This window comes from Macrobrachium rosenbergii, chromosome 25 (assembly GCF_040412425.1).
Source record: "Macrobrachium rosenbergii isolate ZJJX-2024 chromosome 25, ASM4041242v1, whole genome shotgun sequence".
Classification (NCBI taxonomy): Eukaryota; Metazoa; Arthropoda; class Malacostraca; order Decapoda; family Palaemonidae; genus Macrobrachium; species Macrobrachium rosenbergii.
In genome coordinates, this window is record NC_089765.1 from 22,734,425 (window position 1) to 22,758,043 (window position 23,619).

Genomic DNA, 23,619 nt, shown 5'->3' on the forward strand with positions numbered 1-23,619 from the left:
ATTGCAGCCCTCTAGCTTCAGTAGTTTTAATTTTATTTAAGGTTAAAGTTAGCCATGATCGTGCGTCTGGCAACGATATATGCCAGGCCATCACCGCGCCGTGGTTAGTTTCATAGGCCGCAGCTCATACAGCATTATACAGAGACTACCGAAAAACAGTTCTATTTTCGGTGGCCTTGATTATACGATGTAGCAGCTGTACAGAAAACTCGATTGCGCCGAAGATACTTAGGCTCATCTTTTACTTGTTTGTTAACAAGATTACTCACAAACTGTGATTGGACATTTAAGGAAACTTTGCCAGTGGTAAAACCATCTAACTGGCAACAGGTGATTAGATTTTGAGAGAGATGGGAATCTGGAAAACGGTCGTTTTATTGGCTCTGGGGAAGGAGGGTGTAGGGGAATAAGAAATTTGGCTATTCAGTCTTGGTGGGAGGCTAAGGCCTTAAAATGACTCTTGTTTGAAAGTTGTATTTGTAAGCACATATATATATATATATATATATATATATATATATATATATATATATATATATATATATATATATATATATATATATATATATATATATATATATATATATATATATATACACATACACACACACACACACACACACACACACACATATATATATATATATATATATATATATATATATATATATATATATATATATATATATATATATATATATATATATATATATATACATCAAATCTGCTTCTAAATCCATTAAGTTTTTGTAGCAAATATTTTTCTCATACCAATATATATATACATATATATATATATATATATATATATATATATATATATATATATATATATATATATATATATATATATATACATATATATATATATATATATATATATATATATATATATATATATATATTAAATTTGTTTCTAAATGTATAAAGCGTTTGTAGCTAATATTTTTCTCATACCAGTAACTAAAAGGTTTACTCACAGCCTTGCAATTTGTTTTTCTGAAAGTGTGGATCAAATGCAAATTATTTAAGCTGTGACCTTTCTTTTATATCCCTTTCATCTATCATAGTCTTTCTTACTAACAAGGTTAATTTGTTTTTACTTTTGGTGTTAACATTTTAACAGTTACAATACAACACTCAAACACCTAAAACAATCTCACTTTCTCTGTTAAGGAAAACAAAAATTATTTTTCCTTTCATTCCCTCGTACCCCCTCCATCCTCACAAACTATTCTGCACAACGAATTAAGTGAAACAGACATGTTTTCGCTAGGGAGAGCGAATTTCTTCTTTTACCCCTCAGTCTTACGAATAGGAATAGCTGCTTCTTAGATGTTTATGGAATGGCCCACCAAGATTCAAGAGAAGGAAATAGCGTCCGGAGAAATACTGCCTCAGTGTATCTCTGGCTCTCTCTTGGAAGTTAGAACACAGGCCTTGCCTGAAGGAATGTTTAGTTTTTCCTAAACAATTTTTCCATGAAATTTCCATGCCTGTGGGACACCCTGGCTTTTTAGAAATTCTTTATTACTTATCATATAGAAAGCAAAGAATGCTTTTTTAGTCCTGCTGCCTTAAGCTAGGGAAGGAAGAACGGATATCACAAGAGCTGGAAGCAGTATGCCAGTGGGGAAACATACTGCAGAAATAAAAGTAATTAAACTATGTAAAAATAAAGAAGGAATACTTGTCTGGAAGGCAAGACAAACGTGTGTGTGTAAGAGAGAGAGAGAGAGAGAGAGAGAGAGAGAGAGAGAGAGAGAGAGAGAGAGAGAGAATTTCTATACGTATAATCCTGTCACAGCATATTTATGATTTTACTTGCCTTACACATTAGGGTATTTCATCTTAACCAAGAGAATTTTTACCAATCTAGTCATAAAGTTTTAATAACCATATATTTCATTTCGTTGAAATATGACTCGTCAGCTTACTATGATATCCTTTCTAGCCTATAGTTGACATTCATATAATTATTATTATATAATATTTTCATAAACCACTTTCTCTGTAACTTTGTAAGAAACAAGAAAGTTAAATTAGATTTCATTTTCGAACCGTTATTATTATTATTATTATTATTATTATTATTATTATTATTATTATTATTATTATTATTATTATTATTATTATTATTATTATTATTATTATTATTCATTGCATAGACAAATTTAACTGTTGGGACAAAGACCATTTTTGGTATCAGCAAGCGGGCACCAGAAGGAATAAAAACAAAATGAGAATTTCAGAAAAAAATGGGAAAGTGATATTTACAAGAGAAAAGAAGCGTAAACAATTCCAAGTTAAAGAAAGGGAAGAGATCTGTGTGGAATCCTGAACAATGAAAGTCCTAAAAGGGTGAAGTCTTCGGTGAAGAGGTAAATTAGATTCTTTTTTTATTTAAGGCTTCAAAATACGACAACTGAAATAGTATATTATGAGTGTGCGTATTAATTAAAACAAGTTCAATTATAAATTATATATACGTTTACTATTAGTTTTCTGTAGACGAAAACTACTGAGATGGCTATTTGTCTGTCCGTCCGCACTTTTTCTGTTCGCCCTCAGATCTTAAAAACTACTGAGGCTAGAGGGCTGCAAATTGGTATGTTGATCATCCACCCTCCAATCATCAAACATACCAAATTGCAGCCCTCTAGCCTCAGTGGTTTTTATTTTATTTAAGATTAAAGTTAGCCATGATCGTGCGTCTGGCACCGCTATAGGTGCCAAAAACACAGGCCACCACCGGGCCGTGGCTGAAAGTTTCATGGGCCGCGGCTGAGAGTTTCATGGGACGTGAATGAGAGTTTCATACAGCATTACATGCTGTACAGAAAACTTGATTGCTCCGAAGAAATTTCGGAGCATTTTTTAATTACTGTTTTAGGTTTTCCTCTGTTCAGTGTCTAAATTTTAATCACAGTTCTGCACTAAGGTTAATATAAACTTTAAATGCTAAAACATTAACTCTTTTAAATAGACTTTAACTCATTCAAATACTTTTTTTTATTTCATGGTGTCATCCAATCATTTCTATTTACAAATATGACTCGCATTATCCTGGTCTTTGAATTTCTGCAACATTTCCTCTCTCTTTCCGAAGCCATAGTTTCCATCTCCAATCTACCGATATTCACAGCAATACATTTTACTCAACTACCGTCATTTTACTGCCTTGCTATTGCCCTTCATGATATTTAGTTCATCCCCGCTTCTTTTATAATGCTATGATGAGCCTTTGCAGCTTTTTCATGTCCCGTTGAAACACTTTTCACATGAAATATTTTATGTTTATACCCTCTGAGCTTCCTAGCATACAAATGGTCTCGTTCTTATGCTCAAACGACCGTAAATACATATTACACGATTTCCATAGGCAGCCCAACCCGTTTTCTTTTCAGAATAGACTGCTGTTGCTTTACATACACTTGTTCAGACTTTAATTTCATTTTAGAAATTTACATTGGCTTTCCATGGAAATCGTCTAAATCCTAATTGACAGAATATGTTTGCATCCTCATGGTGTCGAGAAAGGAGTTCAGTAATTGTATTGATTTAGTCACCTAGAATAAAAATTTGTTTCAGGTTAAGTATATGAATACGCGTGGATAAGAAATTCTCATGTTATGGATGAAACTGAACCAGCTAGCATAGGCAACAGAAATTTAGTTTAATTTTTTATTTGGCGAAAAATGTATAATTCAGTAGTTCCACATTGTAAGTCTTGAATGTCTAATATTTTTTAACCTCCCACCACCCCACCCTGCTCCTCCAGCTTCGATTTCCTTCTAACTTAAACAGGAAATGAATATGATTCAGTTCTGCCAGGCTCAATTGTAGATGCAGTTAAGCGGTCTTACGTCCGTTGCATTAACATCAGCAATAATGGTTCATTTCGGTTTAAGAGCACATTATCTTGTCGAAATCAGATATAGTAAATTATCTTCACCACGGTACCGTATAAAATTATATCATTTAATCAAATGTTCATTATGTAGGCCACCGTTTGTATGTCGCTCTGAAGATTGTCACCAAAATATCAAAATATTTCGGGCATTTCATCTATATTAGAAAATCAGAGCTAGTGATCAGTTTTTTTTAAGAACTGCATACAGATACTGTCATGAAATCTTAAAATATCTTATTCTTTTTTTTACCACTTCTTAATTTGGAAATATAAAATTTGCACGAGGAATATGGAGACCAAGGTTGTCCAGTGCTCTGTTGAATATGAGTTAGTCCCTCAGTAAAGTGAATTAGATATTAATAGCTTATCTGTAACTCAGTGTTATAAAATATAGACACTCTTTTTTTTTTAAATATGAAACTATCGGCTGATTTATATATACTATAATAGATGCTCGTAAATTTAAAACAGAAAACAAATCTGACGTCACATAAAAAAGGGGAAACAGCGGGAAAACGACTACATTATTCATTCCTCGTCCTGTGCACGTTTACTGACGGGAAAAATGGTTAATATTTCCTTACTGATCTACATAAAATATTTATTCTTAAAAGTGGAAATAGGGATGAATATTTCTAACATTTACATGGGGAGTCTTCTAAACAGAATCCACTTCACTGATAAAGCAGAATTTGCAAAATATAATAAACAAATTAAGGTGTTAATTAAGGTCTCGAAATTACTACCCAAGGCCTGGAACAACCGCACGGACTCTTAATTAGGATGCTGAATAGACTTCTCACGAAGTTGCTCCGTGAGTAATTCCTGAGCTCGCTCGAATTAAATTAAATTAGAATCTCTGACAAACACTGTTTAAGTCTGAGGGGATATCACTTTTGGAACGTTCATTCGAGTACAGTTCATCGTTAACATATTTCGTTCTTGGAAGTGTACACACGGGGATTACTGAACCAGTATTTTCACGTCACTTCATTTTTTTTTCTTTTCCCTCGCCCTTATATTTATCCAAGATAAGAGTAACTTTTTTTCTTATAAATTTAAAGAATATAATCAAATGCTAATGCATGAAAAGCATATAGGATTACAAAGACACGGGGATTACTGAACCAGTATTTTCACGTCACTTCATTCTTTTTTTCTTTTCCCTCGCCCTTATATTTATCCAAGATGAGAGTAACTTTTTTTTTTTCATTTAAATATTATCAAATGTTAATACATATAGGATAACATAAAGCCTATAGGATAACAAAGATAAGAAAACTAAATCAAATCTGCTAACAAAAAAGTGTCACGTGTTGGCTTGTTCTTTTTTTCACTGTTTACTCATTGGAAACTTTCCAGTTATCAAAGAAAAATACTTTGACATCAGGCCTTATGAAAAATATGATGATATATCACAACGTGAAAACTATATGTTCAATACAAAGGAAAAAGGTGTAACCAGTTTTGAAGCCTGATCAAATTGAACCGTTCAGGAGGAACTGTCGATAATTGTACTGTCTCTCAGTGGTAGATAATTGTAGTTTCTCAACTGACCGGCGTAACCGAGATCCCTTGTCCATTTCCAAATCATAATTATTCAGTTGTTTGGTTCCGTTTTATCTGTGGTTAAAGTAATGCCCATACCCACTGGTCAGGAAACCAGCTCTATAATTGACGCTTCTTTATGACTAAGATGATTAGCACGAAGAATTCAGATGATTATGGTAGTGCGTACTCTAATTGCATAATGTACAAATGCATGGCTAACATTATTTTACAATTTAATAGGTTATTCTTTATAAAATAATCATTTGATTAAAGCGGTAGTAATCCTTCTTTATAAAGTAATCATTTGATTAACAAGGTAGTAATCCTTCTTTCTAAAAGAATCATTTGATTAACACGGTAGTAATCCTTCTTTCTAAAAGAATCATTTGATTAACACGGTAGTAATCCTTCTTTCTAAAAGAATCACTTGATTAACATGGTAGTAATCATTCTTTATATAATAATCATGTGATTAACACGGTAATAATCCTTCTTTATAAAATAATCGTGTGATTAACACGGTAGTAATCCTTCTTTATAAAAGATCATTTGATTAACACGGTAGTAATCCTTCTTTATAAAAGAGTCATGTGATTAACACTGTAGTAACCCTTTATAAAAGATCATTTGATTAACACGATAGCAATCCTTCTTTATAAAAGAGTCATCTGATTAACACGGTAGTAATCCTTCTAAATAAAAGAATCATCTGATTAACACTGTAGTAATCCTTCTTTATAAAAGAATCATCTGATCAACACGGTAGTAATCCTTCTTTATAAAATAAAATCATCTGATTAACACAGTAGTAATCCTTCTTTATGAAAGAAGCTTCTGATTAACACGGTAGTAACACTTCTCTATAAAATAATCATCTGATTAACACGGTAGTAATCCTTCTTTATAAAAGAATCATCCGATTAACACGGTAGTAATCCTTCTTTATAAAATAATCATCTGATTAACACGGTAGTAATCCTTGTCGCATCTCCGGACACATATTTGAAAGAAAATGAACGAAATAATACAATCTCCTTTTCATATTGAAGCTGTCATTTTCAGCAGGTCTATAGCTATAGTCATTTCTCCCCGTAAGGTTTATCCACAGTTTTCAAGACGACATAAGTCAAGTAAAAATAAACAAAACGGCTGTGAAACTTTAGAGTTCAAATAAAACAAGATAACTCTAATAAAACTGTAGAAAGCCATGTTCTTATGATAACGAGAACAATGCCTAAACATTATTATTATTATTATTATTATTATTATTATTATTATTATTATTATTATTATTATTATTATTATTTGTCTTTCAGATACTTCTATATATATATATATATATATATATATATATATATATATATATATATATATATATATATATATATATATATATATATATATATATATATATATATATATATATATATATATATATATATATATATATATATTCTATATTTATATATATGTATATACATATATATATGTATGTATGTATATGAATGTATTATTATTATTGGAAAGAATATAAAGTTGAACTCTCATGAAATTAACATTAAGACTCCTGGGGAAGGTAAACAGTTTTATGTTATGCATTTTTGGACTTAATGAGTGAATTAGACATTTTTTATTATTACTATTTTAATTATTATTATTATTATTATTATTATTATTATTATTATTATTATTATTATTATTATTATTATTATTATTATTATTGTAAGACATGCGAACATGAAATCGAGTAGAACTTATTGGAAATGTAGTCCTACAAATATTGATATCCATGCATTCTCAAAAATTACAAATCTTCCCTATCCAAAGTGCTACTGCCATCTTTGATGTTGAAAGCTTGCGAGTATTGTAGTTGCAATATCGTCATTTTATTTAAAAACAGGAGGCTGTATGAGGAAAAATATACTATATTAAATAGTTCTCTTTTAAGTGCGGAGATATTTGCCTGCAGGAATCTCTGCGTATATTTCAAAGATACATAGACTTTTGCATACCTATATTGCAGCTCCTTCACATTTTACATTAGATTAATAGATGCTTTTTCGACAAGATAAGATAAGAAAGATGCATAACATAAAGCTATTTACCTTCCCCAGTTGTTTTATTTTTAATAATTTGATGGGATATGCATTAACGTATTTTACTCCTGTTATAATAAAAATAGTTTTCAAATATATATAATAAACAAATCAGGGCATCATAATAATAATTTTGATCCCATTACATAAAAATATAAAGTTAACAATTTACCACCCCGCAAAAAAAAAATCTAAAAAGTATAGCAAAATTAGTTTGAGATTTTTTCTTTCGGTATCGAAATCTTTTCATGACAAAACTAATTAAGGCCCGGAGAATTCGCGAACGAATTAGTCACATATCCAAATTCTGTTGTTGTTTATCTCGAGTGCGTGTCATCTATAACCATATATCTAAAAATATTATGGACAATTAGAATTCGGTGAGGAAAACCACGGAAGTCAGACAGTCAAGAAAACAATGTTATCATTCTCAACAAGTCATTTTGCCTATTCCCTCTAGCTTCCAATATCATGAACGTCTTTACCGAATAGAACATCATTCCTGGTTTGGGCAGCGAGACCTATGGACAACACCGTAAAAGGTTCTCTTATCAATGTTTTTAATTTCACACATTTTATCATATTTTGATGTTATCTGTACTCTAGTATGGAAGCAGGCAATTATGAAGCAAACACGCTAATGTTGCTATTCTTTGTATGACGGAGATACTAATAATTAGTAATATATATATATATATATATATATATATATATATATATATATATATATATATATATATATATATATATATACACCTAGAATACATACACAAACAGTACATATGTATAATATATATCTATCTATATATATATATATATATATATATATATATATATATATATATATATATATTTTATATACATAGATATATATATATATATATATATTATATATATACTAGATATACAGATATACATTATACATACGTACTGTTTGCGTATGTGTCCCTAGGTATGCAAATGGTCACTGTCGTTTTAATATAAATGCCCCCTTCTCCATCTTACTCTTTTTCCACCATTTATTAAACCATATTTCATATTGCAGACGAGCAAAATGAAACCGCTCCGCACCTCGAGCTGAGGAAATTATTCGTACAAAAGGTGCGAAGCTGAGACTGAGTAAATGCTTTAAGGCTCTCGTCCAAGCAGAATATAAATCATTTGCAGAGGCTTCTATTCCAATTAAACTGGATTAAGATGAGGAGAGTTTCTCGCTGTTCTTTCCTTCTGTGATTCTCTAGTTCTCTTCTGACTCAAACAGTGTCTTGAGTCTGTTCATTGATCATTTTGAATTTGTTTAACATTACTAGCGAAAGTGATTAATAACCGGCCCTAATTAATACAAGAAAATATGGAAAGTTTTAATTTTTTTTTAAATTACCGATGAACATTTTTAATAACTGGCCACATTACTATAATAAAATATGAACATAGGAAATTACAGAATATTTCACAATTCATAGATACCTTGTTTTCCGTTCATGAAAAAGGAAATATTTTTATACGAATATACTTTGGGTTTATTTGATCCGTTGAAGTTCGATGCTTGGGCACTGATTTCACTACCAGTCTTTTATGTACATGTTTATGATACATCTATTTTGTTTTAGTGTTTGGAAAAGGTTATGATTTCATATAGCGTTTTTATAGCAAACATAAAAGAAAAAATGTGAATTAATTCCCATAGATGTAGGTAATTTTTTTGTTATTATTTCGAATATTGCTGAATTAATGCCCAGACACAGAAGTTTGATGTTGTATGTACAGTAATTTGCGTTACCAGTTCTTTTGTTGCACATTGCAAACCTGTAATCGTTGCAAAAGATCTTCTTCGTACTTATGTGCATACACACTCCCACCCGCGCTTTCGTTCGTGCACAAATTTATACGCACCTATACAGATCAGTAGAGAAGTAGACAAATAGAAGACATTTCAGCTTTCAAGGTATGAAATCTAATCGATAAGAATGAGCGGTATAGAAACAGATTAACGCCACGTAAATGTTGGTACCTTTTAGTGAGTCACTACATAAACTTCTCTTTTTTTCCTTACTAAAGATTATTTGCTCCGAACTTTTGTGAGATATATCGTAAAATTTTTGTCACTTTTCGAATACTTTCAGGACAAGATTCCAGTATACTGCACCTCTGGATGTCTATACTTTCATGGTTTCCATGGAAGACGTTTGATTCATTACTGTGGAAGTGATTCAGTTGTAAGAACACAAAAAAATCACAGCTAAGCTCCACAAGTCCAAGTGCACGATTTAGGTTCTCAGATGGACACCCCAAACACACATCAAATCTCAACAAGCACAACGGGAACCAAATGGAAAAATAAACCCTCTTCTCGCCTGGGGCAGTGATGCATATACTTTTACGATAGAAAGTTTACGGGAGGTATATATATATCTCTCACCATTTGCCCTTACGCCCAAGTAGCGCTTGTTCCCCGGAATGGAATGAACTCGCGCGCCGAAAATCTGTTTTATTGCGAAGGCAAGAGAAGGAAAGTTTCTCCGAAATTGCCTGCCGGAATGCACCGGAGGGAACGATAAAAGTCCTGAGCCAACTTTATTTCATATACTGTCGACGGAAGTCACAGAGAGGAGATAACATAAAAGTTTGGGCGGTTCCTCTGTAACAACAAACAACTTCTCTTTTTGGAGGAACAAATATTCGTTTTGGCCTAATTAAGGGTTTTAGGGGGATTTTATACGTTTATTCGTGGAGTCCCTAACTTGAATCATTGTTTATTTCTATTTCAATGTCGTTTTTACTGAAGCACTAAGTATCGTTATAGAGCTACTGAAATTAGCAGAATTTATAATTTCCATTACCTAATACTCGTAAATACCACGCATGGAAGTTTCCCCAACCAACCTAATTTTTTTTCCTGTAATCTCTGTAAAATCCACACTGCTCTGCATCCCGTCCAACAGACAAAATGAATCCATTTCCAATGTAACGACGCTGTTAACAAGCGTTTGAAATGTTAATTTGCTTCATAATTATAGCAGTATATGAGAATATATGCATTTTTAGTAAAGGACACGAGATGTAAAGCAGGTCATATAGTTTTGTTTAACTTTTGTTTCTTTCACAAGCAACCCTTTGTTTGCTTGTGAATTATATTTTGAATGGCTTTTTCATTAAGTAATAATGGTCACAATACATAATAGTTTTTTTATGTCTCTGTTAAGAATAATACACATAGCTCACATTCCCACAACTGGATTTTCACGAACCATAGCACAAGTAAGCATCTATTTAATAACATTTTAATGTTGTTAAATACTTAGACTACATAAATGAACCAATGCACAAGAACGAAGTAAATATACAGATCAAACATTTATCCCAATAAAAGTTTCTGTACACTCACAAGGATTTTTATTTATTCTCAGTTGCATGTATGAAAGCGGTGATCACATTGCCCCTTCCAATTACGTATGCAAACTTAAGTAAATTTCCCCCAATTCAATACCAAAGGAAACGTCTGAGAAAATGAAAGCTATTTTTTATTAGTTAGTTCTGCCTTCTCGAGTAAACAAGGAAGGGTTTCGGTAAATATTTTCCAGAGCAATCATTTCCTCATTTTTTAAGGGTGTGGGTTTTGGGTGATGAAAAGGCTTGAAGGACGTGACGACGTCCGCTATGTCTTCAGTATTGAGTTCGTCCTCAATGACTTACATTTTAGAGAGAGAGAGAGAGAGAGAGAGAGAGAGAGAGAAATAACTAATTTATTTCTTTAGGTTTTTTTGCCTACAACTTTCTGACAGTATGGATCAGTTCTCACTACATTCAATACATTAATACAAAGGACACTGGTTAATGTAGGGAAAACATTGAGACTTAGCAATTGACTGCGATGACAATATTGCAGTTTGGTGAAAGAATTAGATTGCAGAGAAGCTAGTTTGTTTTCCACCTAAAATTTGGTGTGTCTAGTTATCAGCGTATACGATTCATAGAGAAATGTTGGCCTGTTATTGTTTATAACTTTCTTATGCTCTTCACACCCATTTTTTATACACAAAGTTTTTTGTACTTTTATAACACTATATATATATATATATATATATATATATATATATATATATATATATATATATATATATATATACTATATGTGTGTGTTTGTTTACACTAGAGCACTTTTGCATATCTAACTCTGCAATAAGGTAACAATATTATACCTGTGACAAAATTTATTTGAAAGATTTCAACAAACTGTAAGTGAAATATATCATAAAAATCAAAGTTTCATCCCGGCACTAAATCCATTGATATTCAACCTTGACATCCTTTTGGGATCTTTAATCCTTTTTAAAAACTGAATCTAAAACATAAAATCTCGCAAAGAACATCGTAAAAGAGAACAGATACCAGAATAATGCACCAAATATGTTACCATGTCTTAAAAGGATTTCGTCAAGCTCGTGTGACGTAAAAACGAATGGTCTCATCGAGCCGACTCAGAAAAAAGAAAGTACAAATAAAAAAAGAATTTAAGAAAAGGAATAACATTCAAGAAAAAAAAAGACAAGCTCCTGACCTGCTGAGAAGACACAGATGCGTGCCTGTGAAGAATGATTTAAGAATACAAGGAGGTATTCTTGAAATATAAAAGGTAGTAAGAAAATTTTATTTTCAGCTATTTTTCTGACAGATGGAAATGAGATGCATCTAATGTAATTATCTAAACTTTCTGGGAATACCTTCAAGACATTTGCATAGGACAGTGAGCAAAACGGAAGTGAAGCGGAAAAAAATGGGTTTATCGAGTTTTAAACCTTTAACAAGATTTAACTCTTGACTCTGGCTTTCGACCATGACAAATAAAAACAGAGAGAGGGACCAGAGTCCGAATTTTAACTCTTTCAGATTTTTTATCCATGTATTGAATTATTTGCTAGTGGTTTGGCTGGCAGCGTTCTTGTCCACCTAATTAGACCACAAGGAATCGATCCCTGGGCGAAGACGAGCGATTGGACTCACTCTGTTACAAAACCCAGTGTGCATTTTGACCTACGCATTATATTAGGCACCTGGAGCCTAGACGGCTGTTCGGGTGGTAACATCAGATTTTGTACAGATTTTTGAATGTATAAAGAAAAGGAGGTTCAGGTCTTATAATCCTTCATGATAAATTATATCGTCATTTTCCCTGTGTTGATTTTAAGCCGTTCCTATAATATCTCTTGAGAGTAGTCTGTTACTTTATATATATTTCTGCTAGGCGAATTACATATTCTCGCATGTAAAATGAATGCGCTACAAAGAGCTTACTCCCTCTGGTTAGAATAAAACAAGTCAACTACAGGGAATCTTTCATATAATAACTTCTTCGTACCCAAGGCTGGTTTCCCATTGCTTCCCATATATTATCTGAGATATCTTTTTAAACGTAAAACAATCGGTGATCCTACCATGGCCTTGAAAAAAAAAATGGAAAATGAATTGAGTGAAACGAAAAATAAAATTGAAAAGATATTATGACAATAAATCTACATTTCAACATCGACTCTAACGTAAACTCGAAGACATTTTTACTTGCATTTTCTGCCAGTTACAAATATCTACTCTTCCCTTTTCTTGCTCCATTTCAGCTGCTAACAAATTCAGTCACTGAATTTCATCATTTATTTCCACATCACCGTGCAATATCTCGATCTTCTCTTTTCCATTTTGCTGTCCACATTTCTCTAGTTTTATTGTCAAAAACTAAATGTTTTATATTTATTTTACAAACATATTTACACAGTATTAATTTAATTTTTAAGTGCTCGTTAGCTTATTCATCTTCTTTATAAATTCTGCACTCGCTCGCGGATAATATACATAAAAGAAATTTTTGACTAGTTCAGTTGATTTTCTTTATCTGGGAATAACTTTGCTTATATTTCCTGGAATTTATATTTCTTTAGAAATAAAGAGACAACTTAAAATGCCCTGTAGAAAACCACGATCGCTTCGAAATCTTCAATTCACAAATTTTGTTTTCTACAGTTTTTTCCCGTAACTCAACATTTACAGCTTATTAGGAAGACTAAATTACAGCTAGGTTATAATTATAGGAGAGAAGCTACATACCAGCTGCTTAAAATAAAGATAATCCTCGACAAACTTTTAAACTCTCTCTCTCTCTCTCTCTCTCTCTCTCTCTCTCTCTCTCTCTCTCTCTCTCTCTCTCTCTCTCTCTCTAATGAAACGTACGTCAGCATAACCTTTCCTATTCATAACACCCTCTCTCTCTCTCTCTCTCTCTCTCTCTCTCTCTCTCTCTCTCTCTCTAATGAAACGTACGTCAGCATAACCTTTCCTGTTCATAACACCCTCTCTCTCTCTCTCTCTCTCTCTCTCTCTCTCTCTCTCTCTCTCTCTCTCTCTCTAATGAAACGTACGTCAGCATAACCTTTCCTATTCATAACACCCTCTCTCTCTCTCTCTCTCTCTCTCTCTCTCTCTCTCTCTCTCTCTCTCTCTCTCTCTCTCTCTAACAGGAGTCATATTTTCCTACGTGCCATTTTAGTCATCTTTTCTTCTCCCCGAGATTCAATTATCTCTTGAAAAGGGGCAAAAATACGAGCATCTACCACTCCATTATATTAGCCCTGATAATTGACCGTAAATCAGATTATTAGGGTTCATTTCCCTTCGCCAGTTAAATGTGGAGCTCCTGCCCTTTTCAGGGTTAATTATAATCTTCATCATTTTATAGGACTCACTGTATGCTCGCGTAGGAAATATATAGATCTTTAGTAGCATTTGTTAATTATAATCTTCATCGTTTTATAGGACTCACTGTATACTCGCGTAGGGAAATATATAAATTTTTAGTAGCACGCGTTCAGGTTTTATTCTACATTTGTTTTTGTTGATTTCTAAGTGGCAAACATAAATTTGACCAGAGCATTTACAGTAAAATAGTAATTGCTCTCTCTCTCTTTCACGATGGCGGAGTGGATGCGTTACTGTTATTCCTGATCGAACCCAACAGATTAAGGATCGAACACTGGATAGTTTATATATATATATATATATATATATATATATATATATATATATATATATATATATATATATATATATATATATATATATATATATATATATATATATATATATATATATATATATATATATATATATATATATATATATATATATATATATATATATATATATATATATATATATATACAGTATATATATACATACATACACACACATTATAATATATATAACATATTTTTGTATGTATGTATGTATGTGTGGATGTTTATGTATATACATATATGCAGAGAGAGAGAGAGAGAGAGAGAGAGAGAGAGAGAGAGAGAGAGAGAGAGAGAGAGAGCAACAACAAAATATATGCAAATAAATGAAAAAGATTTACTGAGAGTTAGTAGCATAACCTGTTTTTGTCAACAGTCCTACCTCATCTCTCTTCGTCTGATTCCAAAATGGACGACATAACAATCCAAATATCATTTATCCATTGAATGTTTTCACTGAAATATAATAATACCCCTTAAATTCTTGGGCCACTGGTTCTCTATGCGTCTGAGAACTTTGAGTCAACGACGACCTAGACACCCTTTTTAAGCGAAATAGGCCTAAACATCCTGGCGCTCTAAAACCTTCTTTTTAATGAGGCTCTCTCAATTTTATTCTGACCTCAAGGGTCTATTAATACCCTTCTCTTTTTTACAGACGCCATTTTTTATTTTCCCGTTAATTAGAGGATCAGTGGAACGAGAAATTATAGTGGCAGCGTTAAAAGTTTAAAGATCCGCGATACTTCGGATGAAATGTGGAGGGAATTATATAAAATGGTAATTTGGTTTTGATATTTTTATTTCTATTTTTATTTTCCTTTTTTTAATTCCTCTTGAATTTTACTGAACAACTGCGCTTCAGCTACCAGTAGCTCTATAAAAAAAAAGTCAGCCACATGGAACTCTATAAAAAAAAAGTCAGACACGCGCATCTGTATAAAAAAAAAAAGTTGCTGTTGGTGTAATGGATTTATAACGGAAGCAATCACTGTATTAAAAAGTGGGAACTAAAAAGAAAAAAACATTTGAATAGGATTATGAGATTAGGGTTTGTTGGTTTAGATAATACAACAGATAGTGAGTGATTAAGAATCCTATTTTTTGTGGATAATTCATTGACAATGAGTGTTTCTGAGTTCCCCATGGATTGTGTTGGAGAAATTGACTTTTCCTTTGAACTAATTGGAGTACTACTCATTGTTATGCTTCTCTGTTTTGCTTTGCGCTGGCGTAGCATCTTACATAGTAAACCAGGATTAAATAAATTGGTGAAGTTGAATTGATTACTTTAATATATGATCTTCTTCTTCTTCTTCGTTTTATATTATATCATAAAAATTTTATTAAGTGTAAATGTCATTATTTTCTTGTTAGCGTTGTGAAATTCGTTTTTACATTTTCTTATCAAATACATCAGTGAACATAAAGGACATACCAAATATGTGAAAAAGAAATTGTTTTCCAATTTCAGCAAACTATTGCTTAATGGCACAAGAACAAAACCAACTGTGTTTTTGTAAGAGAGTTTAATTTATTACAAGCAGAAACTAATATAGGTAAATCATATGATAACGTGAGTCCTGTTCAATAAATTTCCGAGAAAATATCAAAATACTTCTTTAATTGCGTAATCTCCTCTAATATTTCACAATTAACAAAACTCTTGATGTCAACCAAGTTCCACAAGCTATCACGATTACGAATGAAAAAGGAAACATCATATTTATAGCACAACCTATCACGTCAGTAGACTGTATTAAAGTTGATAGAGAGAGAGAGAGAGAGAGAGAGAGAGAGAGAGAGAGAGAGAGAGAGAGAGAGAGAGAGAGAGAGAGAGTTCTAACCTTTCATTAAGACTGAAAATTATTCATGATTCCGAACATCACCATTCATTTGCTAGAACGATTCTTACACGAGTCTAAAACTCCTAGAGCCATAAGAGCCACATCCTAGTGCATTAACACTGATTAGAAAACAAGATGACAAAAACATATAATCAGATACGTAGACGCCTTTTCCTTCCTCGGGAAAAGTGATCGAAACAGAAAAGCCGGATAGATCAGGGACTGGTTTCATCACGTTAACTGGACAATAGCAAATGCAGCAGGAAAAGTCGAGGAGCATATAGTAAAAGGATTTAAAAGCTTTGCAGTCCATTCAACTTGCGTTGCTTTTAGACTGAAAGCCTTTGTTATAAAAAAAGTAGACGTGAAGTCAGAAATTGTTCTCCAGTGCTACCAGAGTTTCTGTTATATTTGTAATTCTTTCCCCCTTCGGTATGCTGAGCAAAGGCATAAAAATATGGATTTCCCCTTTTTATTCAGGTTGTCATAAGCTGTTTGTGCTCACTAGCATGTGATACAGCAGCCTCCTCGAATGATAAAAAAGAATGCTCTCTATTTATCATTGTAATGGAACTATTTTGACTTTCAGTGAGCGTCTAGTGTACGAAAAATGCCGTCATGATACATTAGTCTGTAATTTTTCCTCAGTTTCCTTGAAAACGAAATTGATCAAAATGCAGTTCCACAAGTAATACTTTTCTCACCTGACTTACAAGTAGGGCATCTGCAGAACATTTGTGTCAATATAAAGACTCAATAAAATGAATATCACAAAAAACATCGTACATGTTCATGAGTAAATAGTGGATTTTTTTTAGAAAAGATAGCCAGTAAAGGCTTATATGAGATATGAACAAAGTTAACACAATATTCCCCGAAATACGCGAAAAAATCTGAGACATATCTAGCAAATCCAAATGCGCTTCTTTATACAAAGCGTGGGCTGTTCCATAAAGGCGAGCAATATCTCAGATGTGAGAGGAAAACAATCATACAAATGCTAATGAACGTTCTGTGCAGCGGCTGATATATGCAGGAAGCACTTAATGAGAAGACATTTCACAAAGGGCGGTCGGAGGAGAGTGAAAACCAAGTTGAAAACACTCGAAACGCTCTTCATATTTTATACATTCCATGTATATACGCCGTTGACCTCTCAACAAATGGGCACGCAGGGTATTAAGTGAGTGAGCCAGTAAAACAAAAAACAAGTAAAAAAATGCGCCGAAGTTTCTCCGGCGCAGTCGAGTTTTCTGTACGTCGTATAATCAAGGCTACCGGATATAGATCTAGCTTTCGGTGGTCTCCATATAATGCTGTATGAGACGCGGTCCATGAAACTTTAACTACGGCCCGGTGGTGGCCTGTCCTATATCGTTGCCAGACGCACGGTTATGGCTAACTTTAACCTTAATTGAAATAAAAACTACTAAGGCTAGAGGGCTGCAATTTGGTATGCTTGATGACTGGAGGGTTGATCAACATACCAATTTGCAGCCCTCTAGCCTCAGTAGTTTTTAAGATCTGAGGGCGGACAGAATAAGTGCGGACAGGAAAAAGTGCGGACGGACAGACAAAGATGGCACAATAGTTTTCATAGAAAAACTAAAAAATGGAAATTACTTATTCAAGAATAAAAAATATATGTATAAAAGTGTATAAAAGTACCATTTTCATTTTCTTTTCCACTCCAAGTATAATCAAAGTGAAAATTTCTATTTTGCAAACCGCTTACTGTTTTCGCATTGCCAAGACTTTAAAACTGAAAGGTTATTGAAATTCATGTTCCTTTTGTATGAAAGCTCTGTCATTTATGCTTATGGATACTTGGCGCAGTTTCGAAAAGCAAATATCACTGCATAAATCTTTTTGATTCATCACAGTTACTCGGAAGCTCTTGAGGTACAATGAAAGAGAGAGAGAGAGAGAGAGAGAGAGAGAGAGAGAGAGAGAGAGAGGAGCGCTGGGGGTTGGGGCATGAGAATGGAGGCTGGTTCTAACCCCTATACCTGCTAGAGGTTGTCATCGTGATCACTATACTCTGGTTGGAAAACGTTTTAAATATAATGGAGAAATTTATTTTAAGAAAAACTGAAACATTTAAACCAAATTGATCATTGAAAGGGAGTAAAGGATATATATATATATATATATATATATATATATATATATATATATATATATATATATATATATATATATATATATATATATATATATATATATATATATATATATATATATATATATATATATATATATATATATATATATATATATATATATATATATATATATATATATATATATATATATATATATATATATATATGTATATATATATATATATATATGTATGTATGTATGTATGTATGTATATATATATATATATATATATATATATATATATATATATATATATATATATATATATATATATATATATATAAATTATAATTATATATATATATATATATATATATAATATATATATGTGCCAGTCATTCCAGTTATAACACTGAATTTCTTTGAATGTTTAATACAAAAATTTATATTTTATAAATCTCCAAGACGCTCCAAGAAGCATCTATCTAAATCAGGAATATAACTTAAATTAAAAAAAAAAAGTTTCCCATTAGCCACCTTCTTGCGAAAATGTTGTAGCTATCTTTTTAGGTGTGCCTGATAAAGAATATGCAAAAGTTTCTAATGAGTATAAATAAGAACTAATATTACTAAACAATAAACAGACCCCCTCATATGTAAGCTTACTTCCTACATATATATATATATATATATATATATATATATATATATATATATATATATATATATATATATATATATATATATATATGAAAACGGATTGTAAAAAAGAAATTTTTTGCTTGCAGATGATCTAAAATTCCAGCCGTTGCTGGGTTATGGTTGCAGGCTAAGCATCCAGAGGTGGGAGTTGACATCATACTGGCAATAGCATGATCTCTCGCTAATAAGTGAAATATGTATTGAAAGAAAATTCTTCCATTTTAGTATAGTTTTTAAAAGCGAGCCGTTTCGTTAGCAAACGATGACAGAAGAAGAAGAAGAAGAAGAAGAAGAAGAAGAAGAAGAAGAAGAAGAAGAAGAAGAAGAAGAAGAAGAAGAGAGAGAGAGAGAGAGAGAGAGAGAGAGAGAGAGAGAGAGAGAGAGAGAGAGAGAGAGGGAGAGAGAGAATATCTTCAGCTATATTTACACTCGGCTATTGGATTTGGAAGAGTTCCCTGTGCAGATAACATTCGACAATAATGTCTGTTTCATAGGACTATACACGAGACTCATTAGTAGTGTGCTCAAACTTCTATGCATTCTACACTATCCATATCTATGATCTTTCTATTCACGTTTTCCAGTTACGTGCCTAAAGATTCGCAGCATTTCAGTTCTATTTACGTTATAATCATACCCACTATCCTATCTTACGTTTGCACAATACTGCTAATTTTCCTATGATTTATACCATGCATTATTAATGTCCATTCACAAAAGCACGTTGAAAAAACTGTGGTAATAACATCCCTTTAGAATAATACGGCTTAGCTAAAGACGAAATGACGGTTAATATGGTATAAATAAAAAAAAATCTTTTCCTATCACAACATCTGTAATATGCTGTTGCACCTGCAATTCAAATAATGCGAATTCGGGATAAAAATAACGTGTCAGAGTTTTGGAAAATTACCCTAAAATCAAATCGATGATCATGTTCTCTCTACTGTTGAAAATTAATGAAATTATGATGATAATGATGGTAATTACTGCTAGAGAAATGAGACAACTAAATGAGGAAAGAGTAGAAACGTCCTGTGTGGGGAAAAAATGCAGCCACATGCTTCTACAACTTTCCTGCCTTCTACACTTCAAGCCGTACCGACCTAAGTAAGATGTGATTCTGGTATATTCACGATGATTCCAAAAGCAACCATAACTAATTCGAGAGTAAACGTAATACTGATAGTTTATAGATACCTGAGAAAAATCTTCATGTGAATCTTCGGTTTTGAAGGCAATCTTTTCTTTTTGTCAGTTTCTGTGACGTCCAGATACGTAGATTATCACCTCAAATGAGCTTTTAGTTTTCTCCATCATATATGCAATAAATCTACTTTCTAATTAAATTATTTTGGCAATAGCCTACATAAGACTAAAAATACAGACGCCTATAAGCAAATGAAATAGAATTCATCAAAAACGTTGTCAGCAATTTGTGTTTTGATATAATGCTCCACACATAAACACAGTCATTCACAGCCATGTTTACGTATGTATGTATTTATGAATCCATGTATACAATGTATGTATATAATTTATATATATATGCGTGTGTGTATATATGTATGTGTGTATGTATATATGTAAACATACATACATACATACATACATACATACATACATACATACATACATACATACATACATACATACATACATACATACATACATACATGTTTGTATATATACATATATATATATATAAAATGTATACACTCACCATGGTAAAAACAATATATGAGAGCGTGTTTCGACTTGCGTAAGTTCTGAAGAAAATTTGCAAACTTTTCTACTTCTATTCTTGACGACCGTGTCTAAAGTCCCGAAAATCTGGGGCAAAGTGTTAGGGAAGTTTTGAAGCTGCCATTACATATTATAAAAGTCTGATAAAACCCGTCAGAGGTATTATGGAAGCAGGCTTTCGAGTTCCTTGAAGCCATTCGTATTAAAAAAAAAAAAAAGCTGCTGACATATTTTTTTTTATTTTAACTTTTACAACATTCTGCCTTGAATGTCCCACAGATGAACACTCTGCTTGGGAGATGTTGAGAAAATATGTTCCGGTTTCTGTTAGTGTTTTTAAACATTAATTAGATACGATAGTTTGCCTAAGCAAGTTGTAATTGTTATCTTCTGTATTCGTACAATAAGAAATGTATTTTCAAAAAAACAAAATATGCTTTACTAATCAAAGGAACTTATGATCAAGAATCTATATAATAATTCACCCTAAACTATATTCAGACAGGTAGCATATTACACATGAGAATTAAAAAATAGTAGGTTCCTTGGTATATTTAAATATCCTGATGCCTGAATACTTGAATATACAAAAGAATGTATTGTTTCGAAATGATGAAAGTGTAATATAAGTACATAATTATATACAAATAAAATGAGTTTATGCTTTCACATTCCTAACTTGACATTCATAATCTTATCAAAACCTTCTTCTACTAAACTTAGATAAGTTATATTATGTTCTAACTATCTTTCTAACTATCCAAATGAGAGAACAAAATGGGGAGATTTCAATTTTTTTTAGTATCATGAATCCGTCGTTTTCTTCAATTAAGTTAAAACTGGATGAGGAAAAACAGACATTTGCCTAATTTAAACATTTTGAGCATTTGATAACTGAAAAAGTATGTTTTAACTATATATAACGCCGGCTGACAACGTTTCAACGATAATCAATATGTTTTTATATGGCCTCTGTAAAACTAAGAACAAGACAATACATCAACATCTATAGTCGACGCATTTTAAGAATATCACTCGCCCACGCCCACATCCTCCTACCCTACCCTGCCACCTCAGCCTAACTACTTCCCCTCTTTCACGATATTATTCAGACGGCTGGCAGCGCTGTCCTTATCGTAAGCCGCTGCCGGAGCCGGACTCGGATGAAGATTCAGAGACCTTCTTGCATTGAGAGGGAAAGGATGGTGTCCTGTACCACTCCTACCCCTACCTTTGGGACGGACGAGTTGCAGCGGTCATTGACGCACAGGGAGAGAGCAATAGTATTTGTGTTTCATAAAGAGAAAACTTTCAAAAGTATGTTGATTGAGCAGTTGTACAAAAAACAGTACCAATTTACAGGTTCTAGAGTCTTCTTTAGTTATTGAATGAAAGACCTTTCGATGTTACCAGTGTCATAGCCCAGCAGCAACTGATATTGTCCGAGAGTGCGGCACGATAATGTCATGCATTATCTTCGGTGCCAGGGGAAGGGGGCGTGACCGAGTGATATTCTTAAAAAGCGTCGTATATAAGTCACTTACTCTTTGCGGAACTTATTACTGAGTGAGCTAACAAGAAGCCAGGCATAAAATACTGTGATGGATTCCTAAAAACCAAACAAGAAGACTTTACCAGCAAAAGAAACCTGCTTTAAAATGAAATCATCAAAGGGTGTCTGAATATCCCTAATCAAATAATCTGCCAATTTTTCACTGTCTGAAACCGTGGGCACTTTTCTAAAATATGCATATGAATAAAATAAAAATTAAACTTTATTTCGCTGTCCACAAAATGCCTTGCAAGAATTCCAAGGATATTTATGCTTTGGGACTGGCGATCCATCTCGCAAAGATTAATAGAGCATAAACGATCAGTTAGATATGGCTCCAAGAATTCTGGGATTTTCGTACATGTGCGGGACGCAGGTCATAACAGGAATTGGAGTGAAGCCAAGGTGTTTTTTCAAGCATAACTAGATTACGGAATCTAACCATCATTAATACAACAGAGAATATGAATCTATCAACGGGCCAATGAAAATTCGACTACATGGACGATTTCACCTCGGGACCTATTCTAAAACCAATGTTTCAAATGACAGGAGACAGGAGAGGTAATCAACATCTCCGATTCTGCCAAAGTCGTTATTCCACTTCCGCAAATTTTATTTAGATAGTCCAGTCACCGGGGTTTTTTTCCTTTGCAAATTACCAGGAATTTTAATTTCACACACATACAAACATACATATATATATATATATATATATATATATATATATATATATATATATATATATATATATATATATATATATATATATATATATAAATATATATATATATATATATATATATATATATATATATATATATATATATATATATATGAATTTTTATCAATTCGCTCTCACCGTGATTCATATATACAAGCATTAAGCTATAAACGTCCTTTAATATCCAATTATATCTACTATAATAATATATTTTCATATATGTTACCTGAAGGGGAATTTTTGTAGATAATAAAATTTTATCACATCACCGTCTCAAGGGCATTAAGAACCACAGAAGACAAAAAAATTCAGGACTCGGTA